The sequence below is a fragment of the Nicotiana tomentosiformis genome, chromosome 5 (genome assembly GCF_000390325.3).
Source record: "Nicotiana tomentosiformis chromosome 5, ASM39032v3, whole genome shotgun sequence".
NCBI classification, from domain to species: Eukaryota; Viridiplantae; Streptophyta; class Magnoliopsida; order Solanales; family Solanaceae; genus Nicotiana; species Nicotiana tomentosiformis.
Window position 1 is genome coordinate 124966926 of NC_090816.1, and position 19297 is coordinate 124986222.

Genomic DNA, 19297 nt, shown 5'->3' on the forward strand with positions numbered 1-19297 from the left:
AGTCTAACCATACCAATTTTACAAAAATCGGACCCCAACTCGACCATCAAGTCTTTGATTTAAACCAAGAGGGTTTTCAAATTTTCCCAACTCAATTCACAAATTAAATGATAAAAACAACGATGGATTCGGGTAATTTAACCAATACTGAGTTAAGAACACTTACTCCGTTGTTTCCTCTGAAAATCGTCCAAAATTGCCTTACTTCCGAGCTCCAAATCGCCAAGACTTTTCTTCTTCGCGAACGCGGTGAGTGCCTCACGTTCGCGAAGCACAAAATAACTCCCGTCCAAATTCCTCTTTCGCGAACGCGACATCACCCTCGCGTTCGCGAAGCACAAGATATCTCTGCTTCAATGCCTTTTACGTGAACGCGTTCAAACCATCGTGAATGCGATGCTTCGTTCCCTCTCACTACGCAAACGCGACAACCCCTACGTGAACGCGTAGACCAATTGCCTGGGGGCTTCGGCTGCTTCCTCTCTTCTTCTCGAACGCGTAACACATCTCGCGTTCGCGATGCACCCCCGGTCCACCCTTCGTGAACGCGTGCTTCTCTTCGCAAACACGAAGAGCAAATATTACCAGCCTCTTAGTTCCTCTTCGGTAACGCGAGGCTCCACTCGCGAACGCGATGAAGGAAACTAGATGGTGTATCAGAAAAATTCCAGTAGAGTTCCAAGTCCAAAATCCAACTCGGTAACCATCCAAAACTCACCCGAGCCCCTCGGGACCTCAACCAAATATACCAACAAGTCCTAAAATATCATACGGACTTAGTCGAACCCTTAAATCACCTCAAACAACACTAAAACCATGAATTACACCTCAATTCAAGCCTAATGAACTTTGAAATTTCTAATTTCTACAAACAACTCCGGAACCTATCAAATCACGTCCGATTGACCTCAAATTTTGTACACAAATCATTAATGACATAACAGAGGTATTCTAAATTTTAGAATCGGATTTCGACCCCGATATCAAAAATTTAACCCTCCGGTCAAACTTTTCAAAAATTAAACTTTCGGCATTTCAAGCCTAATTCCTCTACGGACTTCCAAATAATATTTCGGACAAGATCCTAAACCTAAAATCACCATACGGAGCTATTGGAATCATCAAATTTCAAATCCGAGATCGTTTACACATAGGTCAACATCCTGTTGACTTTTCCAACTTAAGTTCTATTTAAGAGACTAAGTGTCTCAATTCACTCTGAAACCACTCCGGTCCCGAACCAACTAACCCGATATAACATAATGCAGTTGAATAACACAAAAGAAGTAGAAATGGGGAAAATGGGGCTATAACTCTCGAAATGACCGGCCGGGTCGTTTCATCATCCTCCTCTTAAACATCCGTAGTTCCTCGAACGGGTCTAGAAACATACCTGGAGTCTCGAATATGCGTGAATATCTGCTACGCATCTCCCGGTCGGTCTCCCAGGTGGCCTCCTCCACAGGCTAACCTCTCCACATCATAAGTCATATCACCCTCCAACTGAACCGTGCTTAAATCCAACACATGGGATGAATCTCCAATATACTTCCGGAGCATGGAAACATGAAATACTGGATGCACACTCGACAAGCTGGGTGGCAAGGCAAGCTTATAAGCCACCTCTCCTATCCTCTGAAGCACCTCAAAAGGCCCAATGAACCGGGGGCTCAACTTTCCCCTCTTCCCAAACCTCATAACACCCTTCATGGGTGATACCTTCAGCAAAACCTTCTCCCCAACCATAAAAGACACATCACGGACCTTCCTATCCACGTAGTTTTTCTACCTAGACTGCGCTGTGTGAAGCCGCTCCTGAATCAATTTTGCCTTATCTAATGCGTCCTGGACCAAGTTTTTACCTAAGAGCCTAGGCTCACCCGACTCAAACTATCCAACCGTAGATCTACACCTCCTCCCATATTAAGCCTCGTACGGAGCCATCTGAATACTCGACTGATAACTGTTGTTATATGCAAACTCTACGAGTGGCAGAAACTGGTCCCATGAACCCCCAAAGTCAATGACACAAGCACGCAACATGTCCTCCAATATCTGAATAGTGCGCTCGGACTGCCCGTCCGTCTGAGGGTGAAAAGTTGTGCTCAACTCAACCTGAGTACCCAACTTTCGCTGCACGGCCCTCCAAAACTGCGATGTGAACTGAGTACCCCTATTTGAAATGATGGAAACTGGGACACCATGTAGGCGAACGATCTCTCGGATGAAAATCTCAGCCAACCTCTCTGAAGAGTAAGTAGTACCAACTGGAATAAAGTGCGCGGACTTGGTCAGCCGATCCATAATAACCCAAATAACGTCGAACTTCCTCGAAGTCCATGGGAGCCCAACTACAAAGTCCATAGTGATCCGCTCCCACTTCCACTCTGGGATCTCTAATCTATGAAGCAAGCCACTCGGTCTCTGATGCTCGTACTTAACCTGCTGACAGTTTAGACACCGAGCCACAAACCCAACTATATCCTTCTTCATCCACCTCCACCAATAGTGCTGCCTCAAATCCTGATACATCTTCGCTATACCCGGATGGATGGAATACCGCTAGTTGTGGGCCTCCTCAAGAATCAACTCTCGAAGCCCATCTAGATTAGGCACACATATCCGACACTGCATTCTCAGCACGCCGTCATCACCAATAGTCACATCCCTAGCATCACCTCTCTGAACCCTGTCCTGAAGAATGAGCAAGTGAGGGTTATCATACTGACGCTCCTTGATACGGTCATAAAGAGAAAACTTGGAGACCACACAAGCCAATACCCGACTAGGCTCCGAAATATCCAATCTGACAAGCTGGACCGGTTAGGCCTGAACATCCAATTCCAAAGGTCTCTCTGCTGCTGGAAGATATGCTAAACTCCCCAAACTCTCTGCCCGGCGACTCAAAGCATCGGCCACCACATTGGCCTTCCCCGGATGGTACAGAATTGTGATATCATAGTCCTTAAGAAGCTCCAACCATCTCCGCTGACGCAAATTAAGATCCTTCTGCTTTAACAGATACTGCAGACTCCGGTGATCTGTAAAGATCTCACAATGAACCCCATAATGACGCCAAATCTTCAAGGCATGAACAATGGCTGCTAACTGAAGATCATGGACATGATAGTTCTTCTCATGGGTATTCAACTGGCACGAGGCATAGGCGATCACCCTACCCTCCTGCATCAAAACACAACCAATGCCTATCCTAAAGGCATCATAATACACGGTGTAAGAACCTGAAGCTGATGGCAGAACCAACACTGAAGCTGTGGTCAAAGTAGTCTTGAGCTTCTGAAAGCTCTCCTCACACTCATCTGACCACCTGAATAAAGTACCCTTTTGGGTCAATTTGGTCAAGGGCAATGCAATAGATGAAAATTCCTCCATAAAGCGATGGTAGTAACCCGCCAAACCAAGAAATCTCCTTATCTTCGTGGCTGAGGACGTTCTAGGCCAACTCTACACCGCCTCTATCTTCTTCGGATCCACCTGAATACCCTCACTGGACACCACATGCCCCAGGAATGCTACTGAACTGAGCCAAAACTCACATTTGGAGAACTTTGCATAAAGCTTCTCCTCCCTCAATCTCTGCAATACAATCCTCAGATGCTGAGCGTGCTCCTCCTGGCTACGAGAGTACACCAGGATGTCATCAATGAATACAACAATGAATGAGTCCAAATAGGGTTGGAATACACTATTCATCAAATGCATGAACGATGCTGGGGCATTGGTCAGCCCAAAATACATCACCAAGAACTCATAATGGCCATATCGAGTCCTGAAAGCTGTCTTGAGAATATCTGAATCCCGAATCTTCAGCTGGTGATAACCGGACCTCAAATCAATCTTGGAGAACACCCTCACTCCCTGAAGCTGGTTCGAATAAATCATCAATACGAGGCAAATGATACTTGTTCTTGACTATGACCTTATTCAACTACCTGTAATCAATTCACATTCTCATGGAACCATCTTTCTTCTTCACAAATAGAACCGGTGTACCCCAAGGTGACACACTAGGCCGAATAAATCCCTTATCAAGGAGTTCCTGAAGCTGTTCTTTCAATTCCTTCAACTCCGCCGGTGCCATACGATACAGTGGAATAGAAATAGGCTGAGTGCCTGACACCAAATCAATACCAAAGTCAATATCCCTGTCAGGCGGCATGCCCGGCAGGTCTGCAGGAAATACATCTGAAAAATCACGTACCACCGGAATAGAATCAATGACAGAAGTCTCTGCACTAACATCCCTCACAAAAATCCAAATAAGTTAAACAATCCTTCTCAACCATGCGCTGAGCCTTCAAATATGAAATCACCCTACTTGGTACATAATCTACAGATCCGCTCCACTCAACCCTCAGAATTCCCGACATAGCCAACATCACCGTCTTAGCGTGACAATCTAGAACAACATGACATGGAGATAACCAATCCATACCCAATATCACATCAAAGTCGACCATACTGAGTAGCAAAAGGTTCACTTGTGTCTCCAGACCCCCAATAGTCACCACACATAACCGATATCGCGGTCCACAATAATAGTATCACCCACAGGAGTAGATACATGTACAAATAAAACTAAGGACTCATGGGACATATCCAGAAAATGGGCGAAATACGAGGAAACATATGAATACGTGGAACCAAGGTCAAATAATACTGAGGCATCTCGGTGACAAACAGAGACAATACCTGTAATCATAGCATCTGAAGCAATAGCGTCTGGTCTGGCAGGGAGAGCATAGAAACGGGCCTGACCAGCCCCTGATCTGCCTTCCCCTCTAGGGCGACCCCTAGCTGACTGACCTCCACCCCAAGCTGACTGGGGGGGTGGTGAGGTAGCTGGTGCTGTAGTCGGAGGCTAACTCATCTGCTGAGATAGAATTCCATGACAACGAGGACACTGCCTCCACATATGCCCAAGCTCCCCACACTCAAAACAACTCCCTGGTGCTGGCGGCGGAAACTGAAGGGAACCCCTAGCACCGAGATGACTAGTAGAAGAACCTGGCATGGAAGAGCCCTGAACAGGTGGAGCACGGGACGAACTCTGAACTGTAAAGGCACTAAGTGATGAGTGGCCCTGATGAGAACTGTGAGAACCATGGCCAGATGATGCACCCCGATGAAATCGCCGAGCTGACTAAGCCTATCTGAAATGACGACCTCTACCATGCTGGAACTGACCCCCAAAAGGAGCACCGCTTAATCCACCCTGGCCACGAGACCTTTTGGCCTCCCGCTCAACCCACTCTTGACTGCGAACCATCTCAATCTGTCGAGCAATGTAGACAACCTCATAAAAGGTAGCACCTGAAACCCGCTCCCTGGTCATGAGCAATTGTAGCTGATAAGTGAGCCATCAATAAACCTCATGATCCTCTCTATGTTCGTGGGAACCAACCATATAGCATGATGGACCAACTCAGAGAATCGCATCTCATACTGTGTCACAGACATATCGCCCTGGCGAAGCCACTCAAACTGTCTGCGCAGCTCCTCTCTACGGGATCGAGGCATGAACTTCTCCAAAAAGACCACGGAGAACTAGTACCAAGTAAGGGGTGTTGCGCCAACAGGCCTACGCCTCTCGTAAGTCTCCCACCATCTGAGTGTAGCCCCATAAAACTCAAAGGTAGTGAATGAGACCCCACAAGTCTCCAAAATACCAGCAGTACAAAGTATCCTCTTACACCTGTCCAAAAAGTCCTGAGCATCCTCTCTCTCTGTGCCACTGAAAGGTGGTGGCTGAAGTCTCCCAAACCTCTCCAACCTACGCTGATCATCCTCAGGCGTAGCAAGAACCACATAATCCTGAGCAACAGTAATCGGCTGGGCTGGTGGTAGCTCTGGTGTCTGAAGTCCCTGAATAAACTGCTCGGGTGTGCGAGCGATGGGAGTCTGAGTGCCTCCCTTGGCCTGAGAAGTGGCTGCGACCGTCGAAATAGAGACCGCCTGAGCAAGGCCAGTACACGCTGTCAGAATCTGAGCTAGGGCCTCCTGAAGGCCTGGAATCACAATAGGCACAGGTGGTGCCTGAGCTAGTGCATCAACAACTGGAACTTGGTCCTGATCTGGGACAACCGCTGAATCTGCAGGTACTGCCCCAGCTGTTGTACGGGCTGCACCTCTGCCCCTACCACGGCCTCTACCGCTACCTCAGCCTCTCGCGGCCCCTGGCTGGTGGTACTGGTAGCTGGTCCTCCTGACCGGTAGCACGAGTCCTCACCATCTGTGAGAGAATGAAACAACATATGTTTAGTTACTAGAATCAACAGATTCGCATGATAAGAATTCAAGAATGTGGAGTTTCCTAAAGGTTCTACAGCCTCCTGAAGATAAGTACAGACGTTTCTGTACCGATCCGCAAGACTCTACTAAACCCGCTCATGACTCGTGAGACCTATGAAACCTAGGCTCTGATACCAATCTGTCACGACCTAAACTAACATGTGTCATGATGGCGCCTATCGTGGAACTAGGCAAGCCGACTCATTTTTAAAGCAAACCGATATTTTCATTTCAAAGAAAATTTCAAGGTTATTTAACATAAAACCTCCATTTAAAGAGTACAAATCAAAGAAAAATAGAAGTGCGGAAAAGAAAAGCCCGACATCGGGGTATCACTAGTCATGAGCATCTACTACAATCTGTCTAATAATATCAAGGCTAACTCAACTTGGAAAATAGCTAAATACAACTAGAGGAAGATAAAAGGGAGAAGAGCAGGGGCTACGATCGCCAAACAACTACCTTACTATCCCCAAGAAAACCTGCAACCAGAACACTCAATAACCGCTACCGTATCCAGCTACACCTGAATCTGCACACAAGGTGCAAGGAGTAACGTGAGTACGCCAACTCAGTAAATAACAATAATAAATAAAGACTGAGTAGTAGTGACGAGCAATAAAGCATATATAGTTCATATCATGAAATCTCAGTAAAGTACAACATGCTTTAAAAATCAGTGTTTGAATCGAATCATCTCGTTTAAACTCGGTTCCAGCAAGAATCATTTAAAGATAATTTTTCCAACAGTTTTTCAAACAAAGGCTCAATGCAAAGGTGAGCAAAAATGATGAAATCATAAACAGCCCCTCAGGCAAAATATCACTCATATACATCCCCTCGGGCAAACCTCACAGTCACTCGTGCCACTCGGGCATACCTCACAATCACTCTTGCCACTCGGGCATACCTCACAATCACTCATGCCTCCCAGCCCCTCAGCACTCAGTACTCGCACTCAATAGGTACCTGCGCTCACTAGGGGTGTGTCCAGACTCCGGAGGGGCTCTTTTAGCCCAAGCGCTATAATCTGAACGGACAACTCACATGCTATAATAATAAAATATGCTGCAGGCGAGCAGCCCCGATCCACACTCATCCTCACAAATCAGGCCCTTGGCCTCACTCAGTCATAAATATGTTGCAGACGGGAAGCCCCGATCCACACTCATCCTCACAAATCAGGACCTCGGCCTCACTCAGTCATAAACCTCTCAAGTCACTCGGGCATTTCAGTAAAACAGGGCATTCGGCCCAAAACAATATTTATATGCATCAAAATAGAGACATAAAACTGAGTTATGCGGTAAACAAGTATAAACATGACTGAGTATAGATTTTCAATCGAAAACAGTGAAAGGATGGTAAGAAACAACCCCTAAGGGTCCAAATAGCATTGGCGCAAGGCCCAAACATGGCATTCAACCCAATTTACAGAAATTCTTTCTAAAATATATAAGTATCAAATAGTTTCAATAAAGTATGCAACTTTACAGTTTCTACGGGACATACCAAGTCACAATTCCCCAATAGTGTACGCCCACACGCCCGTCACGTAGCATGTGCGTCACTTCAAAATAGTTGAATGATACGAAATCCGGGGTTTCATACCCTCGGGACTAGATTTACAATCGTTATTTACCTCAAACCACGAAATTCTTATTCTGTAATGTCCTTTCCTCGTGAATTGGTCTCCAAACGCCTCGAATCTAATCATAAATAATTTGTCTTAGTCAATAAAATTCATTGGAATTAATTCCACAAGATAATAATGATTTTCCATAAAAATTCGAAAATTAGCTCAAAAATTGCCCATGGGAACTCGACAAAAGTTATAAAATCCGGAAACTAATTCAACCACGAGTCTAACCATACCAATTTTACAAAAATCCGACCCCAACTCGACCATCAAATCTTCGATTTAAACCAAGAGGGTTTTCAAATTTTCCTAACTCAATTCACCAATTAAATGATAAAAACAACCATGGATTCAGGTAATTTAACCAATATTGAGTTAAGACCACTTACCCCGTTGTTTTCTCTGAAAATCATTCAAAATCGTCTCAATTCCGAGCTCCAAATCGCCAAAAACTGAAAATGGGATGAAGTCCCATTTTAAACTTACTGCCCAGACTTTTCTTCTTCGCGAACGCGAAGCACAAAATAACTCTCGTCCAAATTCCTCTTTCGCAAACGCGACATCACCTTCGCGTTCGCGAAGCACAAAATGCCGCTGCTTCAATGCCTTTTATGTGAGCGCGTTCAACCCATCGCGAACGCGATGCTTCGTTCCCTCTCACTATGCGAATGTGACAACTCCTACGCGAACACGTAGACTAATTGCCTGGGGGCTTCGGCTGCTTCCTCTCTTCTTCGCGAACGCGTAACACATCTCGCATTTGCGATGCACCCCCGGTCCACCCTTCGCGAACGCGAAGAGAAAATATTACCAGCCTCTCAGTTCCTCTTCGCGAATGCGAGGCTCCACTCGTGAACGCGATGAAGGAAACCAGATGGTGTATCATAAATATTACAACAGAGTTCCAAGACCAAAATCCAACCCGTTAACCATCCGAAACTCACCTGATCCCCTCGGGATCTCAACCAAATATACCAACAAGTCCTAAAACATCATACGGACCTAGTCGAACCCTCAAATGACCTCAAACAACACTAAAACCATGAATTACACCCTAATTCAAGCCTAATGAACTTTGAACTTTCTAATTTCTACAAATAACTCCGGAACCTATCAAATCATGTCTGATTGACCTCAAAATTTGCACACAAGTCATAAATGACATAACAGAGGTATTCCAATTTTCAGAATCGGATTCCGACCCCGATATCAAAAAGTCAATCCCCCGGTCAAACTTCTCAAAAATTAAACTTTCGGCATTTCAAGCCTAATTCTTCTACGGACTTCCAAATAATATTTCGGACACGCTCCTAAATCCAAAATCACCATACAGAGCTATTGGGATCATCAAATTTCAAATCCGAGATCGTTTACATATAGGTCAATATCCGATTGATTTTTCCAACTTAAGTTCTACTTAAGAGACTAAGTGTCTCAATTCACTCTGAAACCACTCCGGTCCCAAACCAACTAACCCGATATAACATAATGCATCTGAATAACACAAAAGTAGAAATGGGGAAAACGGGGCTATAACTCTCGAAACGACCTGTCGGGTCGTTACATCTCCATTATTGGTTATGAATTCTAGTATTGTAGTTTTGCATACTATTATGAATAACTAATTTGTTATCTAGAGTTTTGATAGAACCTTTTGTAGGATAAATTCTTGTTATGTTTTTATATAATTGAGTCGTTGGATTTCTCTACTTGTTCAACTACGTGTTTATTATTGTTGATTGAATGTCCATCAATTGACTGTGCCTATTTAGTATGTATTGCTTGGAAAATGGTACATATTTAGGTAGTAGTTGAACAAAATCACTCCTGTCGTATGTGAGGAATCAATACGAAGGGTTTAAAGGTGGGATTAGGAATAACGAAATCTTGGTGCGATCTTAGTGAGCAGTAAACTAATGCCAACTACCGTAGTTCGGAAGAATATGTCTAGTAAATTGTGATAGTTGCTCGGAAGAGAATTCTGACACCCGAAGTACTTACGATCGGTAGAAAATACTTAGGCGAATAGAAGGTATAGCGGGAAGGATTCCGACAATTGGGGAAATCATAACTCTAGGCCTCCTTAGTCTTGTCTCAAATTTCATCTTTGTTAGTTGATAATTTTACTTCTTTATAATAGTTGTTAGTTAATTAGTTAGAAATAAATATTATAATCTGTATTATTAGAAAATTGTTTGGACTTGTGTTTCTTAGCAATATTGAACAGCTGTAGCTAAGCCTTAGTTCTCTGTGGGATTCGATTCCGGACTTGTAAACCGGGTTATATTTGCAACGACCACTTAGTCCTTTTTATAAGGCATAGTTGGGCGTGATAAGAAAATAATAGGAGTACTTTTTAACTTTTTTAATTATGCACCGTATTAAGTATTAGGTACAATAATTAATGGTGAATTGAGTCTATGACCCTTCGTATGTGTAGTTGCATTACATAAACCTCTCTTAGTAAAGAATCTACACTTCACTCTTGATCTTTGTCAAGTATTGCAAAAGCATTCCATTCCCTTGTTTTACCCAAAATACAAAGGTCAAAAAACGTAACGACGGAATTAACCTCTATTGATATGCCAATTAACTTTTACTATTATTGTTGGGCATATCATGTAATGCTTTTTTGTAATTCAATTTCCTACCTTAAGTGTAATTCATAATATAGCAAAACATAAGTACATAAAATTTTAACTTCCCCTTTGCTACCAATAGAAACCAATGGGATGTTGAAAATAAAAGGGGTGCATTTCATTTAACTTCCCTATTATTTCCTGTTCAAATCGTGTCAACTTGAAAAACAGATAGAAAGAAATTACATAAATAAAGCAACAAACAAATTTTTAAAAGACATTCAATTCCTATTGGAATAGAAAAGAAAACACAAAAGCCAATCATGCAAGAATTTAAACAATATCAAAAGAAGAATTTCCAAGAATCCAAAATTACAGTACACTAGAAGTTTCCAAGAATCCTATTGTATACGATCAAAATTGAGCTCACATGCGACATGGTAGATCAGGTTCGAAACGTGGCAATAAAGGACTGAAGATCGACCCCAAGTCCCACCGGGTTAAACCCGGGGGAAGAACGCCTGCCTTTGAAGAATATCGAGATCGTGAACCCGGAATCAGTCTTAGCCTCGAACGAATTCGAAGAAACATTGTTAGCATAGCTAACAGAAGGCCGAAATATCTGTGACCGGTCCGATGTTACGGCGGAAATCTCGGCACTTATCGATGAGAGATCGTCAATTAGTAAATCAAGAGATTTATTTACCGTTTATAGAATTGTACCTAAACTAGGACTCCTTTACTATATAAATGGGGTCTGATAATTCATAAAATATATTGTAACGCCCATTCAAAAGCAATACATTATTATTTTTCTCTTTAATCTCTTATTCTTCTGTATCTTGATACCGATCGAAGTGCATCCGGTTCGAGGGTGACTAACCTTCCAAGACTGAAATTGTCCAATTCGTGTGGTTTGAATTTATTTTGTCATCGTTTATTTCAATTGCAACTTAATTTATTATTTTATGTCAAGTTAATCTGCATATCCTTAAAACCACTTACAAATTCAATTGTTATCCGATTTTGAGGTTAAACAGTTTGGCGCCCACCGTGGGGCTAAGAATAATAGTGGTTATTTGATATAAATATCCATAACACACACTACTTTACACTTATTCTTTGAAGTGTCTCTAATTTTAGGTTAAAAGCTCAAAATGTCAAACTCTTAGTCGGCACCCTTATATGTTGACAATGAGTTCGGCCATCACGGTGAAGATAACAACATAGTGCCTAGTGGCGAGATACCACCTGTTCATCCCATCGGAATTCCGGTCGCTGACCCGATTCACACCAACTCGCATGTGGTCATCAATGCAAAATTGCCTACCGACCGCGAGAATAGCGTCTATGGCGAAGCCCGATCAGGAACCTGAAATACACAAGACGTTAGGGGGGGGATCAATTTATGAGTGATTTGCAAAATGTTACAGGCTCAGCCGGCGGTGATAGCCCAGTTACAAAGCTGCGCGCCGAGCGGGGCTGAGCCCGAGCCATCCCGGGAAGTCACCCGCAGTAGCGAACCGGTTGCAGAAAGGCCGAATGAAAGTGAATTGGGGACTAACCCTGAGATCATAAAGATGCACGAGGAACAGACAAAACAGGTAGAATCAGGGGAGAAGAAAATCGAAGCTAATGAGAAAAAGGTGGAAACCTATAATTCCAGGGTCGACCAAATCCCAAGAGCACCGCCGATATTGAAAGGCCTGGATTCCAAGAAGTTTGTTCAAAAACCTTTTCCTCCGATCGCGGCTCCAAAGCCTATCCCTAATAAGTTCTGCATGCTCAAGATTTCTAAATACAACGGAACGACCGGCCCAAATGAGCATGTGACCTCCTACACATGTGCCATCAAAGGGAACGACTTGGAGGATGATGAGATCGAGTCTGTCTTGTTGAAAAGGTTCGGGGAGACCCTCTCAAAAGGAGCTATGATATGGTATCACAATTTACCTCCTAATTCTATTGACTCGTTTGCTATGCTTGCATATTCCTTTATAAAATCACACGCCGGAGCTATTAAGGTAGAGACTAGGAAGTCGGACCTTTTCAAAGAAAAATGGAAGGATAATAAGATGCTCAGAGAGTCCGTATCCTCTTTCCAAATGGAACGAATGGACCTGCCATCGATCGCAGATGAATGGGCCGTTCAGGCTTTCACCTAAGGACTCAACGTTCAGAGCTCTTTGGCTTCACAGTAGTTGAAACAAAATTGGTAGAATATTCGGCTCTCACTTGGGCCGATGTCCAAACCGGTATCAATCAAAAATCAGGGTCGAGGATGATCAGCTTGGGGACCCTCTGGGTTTGTGTATCCCATCAGAACCATCGACATAGTCAAGAGAGATATCGATCGTGAACCGAGAGCAAACATGGATCGATATCAGTCGTACAATGGAGACCGAAGAAGTAGTGGATCCGGGAGAAACCTTATGAGAAATGACCGAGGTTAGAACAAGAGGGGACTCATGAGCAAAAACAGCTTCGACAGGCCCGTCCGGCCTAAAGAAGTGCCAATATTATCGGAGTACAACTTCAACATCGATGCCGCCGCTATCGTATCTGCCATCAGACGCATCAAAGATACCAAATGGCCTAAACCTTTACATTCTAATCCATCCCAAAGGGTTCCCAACCTAATGTGCAAATATCACAGCACTCATGGCCACAGAACAAAAGACTGCCGACAAGTAAGAGAAGAGGTGGCCCGGTTGTTCAATAACGGACATCTCTGAAAGTTCTTGAGTGATTGGGCGAAGAACCACTTCAGGAACAGGGATTCTAATAAGCAGACCGAGCAGGAGGAACCTCAGCACATCATTAACATGATCATCGGTGGGTCGACATTCCCCAGGGGCCGATGCTGAAGCGCACCAAAGTATCCATCATAAGGGAAAACGGACTCGGGATTACGTACTGGAAGGAACCTTGTCTTTCAATGACGTAGATGCTGAGGGGATCGTGCAGCCCCACAACGATGCACTGGTAATATCGGTACTCATAAATAAATCTCGAATTAAGCGTGTGTTAATTGATCCAGGTAGCTCAGCCAACATCATAAGATCGAGGGTCGTGGAACAACTCGGCCTATAAGATCAGATTGTACCTATGGTCCGAGTTCTGAACGGGTTCAACATGGCATGCGAGACACTAAAGGGGAGATAACACTACCGGTGAACGTCGCCAGAACCGTACAAGAAGCCAAGTTCTATGTAATCGAAGGGATATAAGATACAACGATTTGTTCGGGAGGCCATAGATCCATAATATTAGAGCAATACCCTCGACACTACACCAGGTGCTAAAATTCCTTACACTCGGAGGAATCAAAACAGTTTATGGGGAATAAACAGTCACCAAGGAGATGTTCGCGGTCGATGAGGTAATCTCGGCATCCACACTCTTGACATCGGAGGATTCGAATCGGGTGGTCAAAGACGGGGCCAAATAGCAATCACCGATACTAGCCTCGACAGAATCGGAGGAACAAGGGGTAGACAAGGACGACGGCTACAGAGTCCTCAGATCTTTCATAGCCCCCGACAATTTCGACGCTACAAAATCAACAGTCGAGAAACTGGATCAAGTCGTACTAACTGAGCGCTTACCCGATCGAAAGGTATACCTAGGCACAGGGTTAAACCCCTAGCTCAGGAAAAAACTCATTCAATTTCTTATAGCTAACGAATATTGTTCCCTTGGTCCCACTTTGATATGACAGGGATCCTGCCAGAGATAACCACTCACAAGCTAAGCCTAGACCCGAAGTTACACCTAGTCAAATAGAAGAGGAGACCCCAGTTCGAGGTCAAACATGCTTTCATCAAGGACGGGGTATCTAAACTCCTTAAAATATGATCCATTCGGGAGGTTAAATACCTGGATTGGTTAGAGAACGTAGTGGTAGTCCCTAAAAAAGGGAATAAATTAAGAATGTGTGTACACTATAAGGATTTGAAAAAGGCATGTCCCAATGACTCATTCCCCTTGCCCAACATCGATCGCATGATCGTTACCACGACCGGACATGAGATCCTTAGTTTTCTCGATGCCTATTCCGGGTACAACCAAATACGAATGAACCCGGGCAATCAGGAAAAAACCTCCTCCATCACTAAGTACGACACTTACTGCTATAACGTGATGCCATTTGGATTAAAAAATACCGCTGCCACTTACCAACGCCTAGTAAACCGGACGTTCGAGGAACAAATAGGGAAATTAATAGAGGTTTACATTGACGATATGTTGGTTAAGTCCCTACGAGCAGAGGACCATTTGAAATATTTTCAGAAAACCTTCAGCATATTGAAGAAGAACAATATAAAGCTGAACCCGGAGAAATGTGCATTTGGAGTTGGATCCGGTAAATTCCTCGGATTCATGGTATCCAACCGGGGAATTGAGATCAATCCCGACAAGATCAAAGCCATTAAAGATATCACGGTTGTGGACAACGTAATGGCCATGCAAAGATTAACCGGACGCATAGCCGCCCTGGGGCGATTCATTTCGAGGTCTTCTGACAAGAGCCACCGATTCTTCTCACTATTGAAGAAGAAGAAGAATAACTTCTCATGGACACCGGAGTGCCAACGGACCTTGGAGGAAATCAAGCGGTATCTATCAAGCCCACCTCTACTTCACACACCGAAGATAGACGAACAACTATACCTGTACTTGGCAGTATCGGAGATAGAGGTAAGTGGAGTCCTGGTCCGAGAATAGAAATGTACGCAATTTCCAATTTACTATGTTAGTAGGACCCTTGGCGAGGCCGAAACTAGGTACTCTCACCTAGAAAAGCTGGCGCTCGCTTTGCTAAGCTCCTCTAGGAAGCTGAAACCATATTTTCAATTTCATCCCATATATGTTGTGACTACTTACCCATTGCAAAATATAATGCATAAACCCGAGCTCTCGAGGTGATTGGCCAAATGGGCCGTGGAGATCAGCGGGTACGGTATTGAATATCAACCCCAGACCGCTACTAAATCTCAAATTTTGGCAGACTTTGTGGCCGACTTTACGCCGGCCCTAGTACCCGTGGTCGAAAGAGTGTTGTTTGGAAACTTGGGGACGTTTTTGGGGATCCAGACCCTCTTGACGGACGGCGCCTCGAATGAAAAATCGTGTTAAAGCCACAATTAGGCAACGTAGTTAGACAATCTATTTGAACTGTAAAATTGACTAACAACGAGGCCGAATATGAGGCCATGATTGTAGGACTCGAACTAGCCAAAAGCTTGGAGGCGGAGGTGATCAAAGCTAAGTGCGACTCTCTCTTTGTGGTAAACCAAGTTAATGGGACGTTCGAGGTTAGTGAGAAACGAATGCAAAGGTACTTAGATAAGTTGCAGGTAACATTACATCGATTCAAGGAGTGGACTGTACAACACATACCTCGGGATCAAAATAGTGAGGTCGATGCCCTTGCTAACCTGGGGTCGTCGGTCGAGGACGATGAGGTCAACTCGGGGGCGGTCGTGCAACTCATGAGATGGGTAGTGGAAGAAGGCCACACCGAGATAAACTCAACAAGCCTGACTTGGGACTGGAGAAACAAATATATAAAATATCTGAAGACCGGAAAAATGCCCTCGGATCCAAAAGAATCGAGGGGCCTGCATACGAAGGCTGCCCGGTTTAGCTTGTCCGATGAAAAAACCCTATTCAGAAGAACATTCGATGGCCCACTAATAATATGTCTAGGACCAGGAGATACCGAGTACGTTCTAAGGGAAATTTACGGAAGGCACCTTCAGAAATCATTCATGCGCCGAATCATTGGTTCAAAAGATAATCAGAGCCGGCTACTACTGGATCGACATGGAAAAGGACGCGAAGGAGTTCATACGAAAATGTGATGAATGTCAAAGACATGCTCCGATGATTCATCAACCCGGGGATCTGCTGCATTCGGTTCTGTCACCATGGATGTTCATGAAATGGGGGATGGACATCGTTGGTCCCCTTCCTTGGGCACTTGGTAAGGATCAATTTATATTGTTTATGACTGATAATTTTTCTAAGTGGGTGAAAGCCCGGGCATATGAGAAGGTCAGGGAGAAAGAAGCCATCGATCTCATTTGGGACCACATCATATGTCCGTTCGGAATGCCAGCCGAGATCATGTGCGACAACGAAAAGCAATTCATCGGCAGCAAAGTAAGCAAGTTTCTCGAAGACCATAAGATCAAAAGGATCCTATCAACGCCCTACCACTCTAGTAGGAACGGTCAAGCAGAATCGACCAACAAAACCATACTCCAAAACCTCAAAAAGAGGTTAACCGATGCTAAGGGAAAATGGAAGAAAATCCTGCCCGAAGTCCTATGGGCATACTGCACGACCTCGAAGTCCAGTACCGGGGCCACCCCATTCTCGCTAGTTTACGGCACCGTAGCTCTAATACTGGTCAAAGTCGGAGAACCAAGTCTCAGGTTCCGATATGCAACCAAGGAATTAAACGATGAGGCCATAAATACGAGCCTGGAGCTATTAGATGAAAGGCGTGAAGTCGCCCTTGTTCGATTGGCCTCCCAAAAATAGCGGATCGAGAGGTATTACAATTGAGGGGCCAACCTTTGACACTTCAATGTCGGGGACTTAGTGTTAGGGAAGGTCACACTAATCACCCGAATCCCGAACGTAGGGAAGTCGGGTCCGAACTAGGAATGGCCATATCAAATTATCGAGATGATCGGAAAACGATCATACAAACTCAGAGCAATGAACGGTGAACGACTACCGAACAACTGGAACATAACTCACTTGAAGCAATACTACTGCTAAGGTATGACCCCATTCATTCCTTTTACTTATTTGCATTTTGAACTAACACTTGTAGGCAACCGTCAAAGAACAATACAATATTTAGGCCTGAAAGCACGCGTTGCACACTTTTTCCCTTGAACCGGTTTTGTCCCTAATGGGTTTTCCGGCAAGATTTTTAACGAGGCAACAGTAAATCGTGCTAACTTAGAATTGAAGTTCGGTTATGAACTAGTGTTGAAGAACACAACAGCAGTATTCGAGGCTTCTCTATGATCGGCCTCGAACACTGGGGGCATCACCGTCGGACAATAACTTTAGCAAGGAAAGAAACTTTATGACCGAATAGTCTCGGCTCGATTGATAGGATTTACTGTAAGGGCCAAACGGACAAATGAACCATGTCCATATAGACTACTCAAGCCCTGACATAAAGCTTGTACACATGTGTAACCATATATATTACACACATAAATAAAAAAGTCTCTACCTTGCGGATAAATATCTTGTCCCTTAAATTTTTCTTTTCTTTCTTTTCTCTTAAAGAATTTCCTACATTCAATCCCCCAAAGGTATCGAGCCCAAGGGTGGCCTTTATCCGGGTTCAAGGGATCGCTCTCACTCGGGGACTGCCATTTAAAGACAAACTCGGACGGCCCGGGCTATCAGAGCCCGGGGGCACAAGACCCAATAGGCAGCTCCCAAACTTTAAAGTCTACTGCCATCCCCACCCTGGGACTGTTATCTTAGGCAAGCCCGGGTAACTCGGGGTAAAATTCCCATTGTGAAACACCCGAACTAAAAAGGCTACGGCCATACTAAAATGGCTCGGAGATGTCCGAAACTCGTAACAAAATAAGGCATTCAAAATTTCTAACCCGGTTCTAAAGGCTACCCTCGGCATACTATAATCTAAAAAATTATAAGTACTTTGGGGAAAAGTTTCTGGTCATACTGAACCCCCATGATGCGTTAAACAAAATAATGTCGAAGGCAAAGCCTGTTCGAACCTTCGAACATGACCTAACTATTTTATGCTAAGGCATTTCGATCTTTGTAAACATAAAGAATAAAGCAAAGGAAAACAAACTTAGAAATTATCGAAGGGAAAAAAGAAGCCTTGTATTATATATACATATAGTCTTTACAAAGGTCAAACTGCCTGGACAAAAATTAGAAAAGTACAAAAACATAAAAAACAAAGGAAAATGCACAAGGCACTTAAACGGCCTGGTCTTCACTGGAGCCCGCCTCGTTTCCAGGGTCTTCGGAGTCTCCTCCACCCTCGGATCTTCTCAAACCCTCGAAGTTTTCTTTATCTTCGGGATACGCCAACTTCTTGGCCTCGGCTTCGAGCCCCTCAGCACTGTCAATTTTAGACGATAAGTCAAAACCTCGAGCATGAATTTCCTCGAGGGCCTCCCTTCGAGATTGCCGCTTCTCATGCTCGATGATATCATTCAGTCGATCCTGGACCACCTCGGCGTCGGCCTTATATTAGGCCACTATCTCGTTTGCGTCGTCTTTGACCACCACAACCACCGACTTGGCTATTTCGAGCTCCTTGGCAAGAGTTTATCGATAAGAGACGACCGAGCTTAGCTGAGACTGGAGCTCCTCAACCTTTTGGGCCCGCGCCTCGGCCCTCTCCTTTGCTGCTAGAAGTTGGACCCCAGCCAAAGTTAGCTGTGCCCGAGCAGTATCCTTTTTTTCTAGGCCATGCGATCCATCATGCCTCTCCATTCTTCAGCCTCAGCCTTGACTACATCAAGCACAGCTCGGAGTTGGTCAATCCGATCGATCTTCTGTTGGACCTACAGATTCCGACCACTAGTCACCGAGTCTAGCTAATCGTCACTAGCTTCAAATATTTTTACCTATTCGACCAGGTCAGCATGCTTCTTCCGAGCCACATCCAGCTCAGCTCGGAGGCCCTTAGCCTGCCCTTCACGTTGCTCGCTGAGAAGTTTGTAAGTACCTCTCTTCTCAGTTA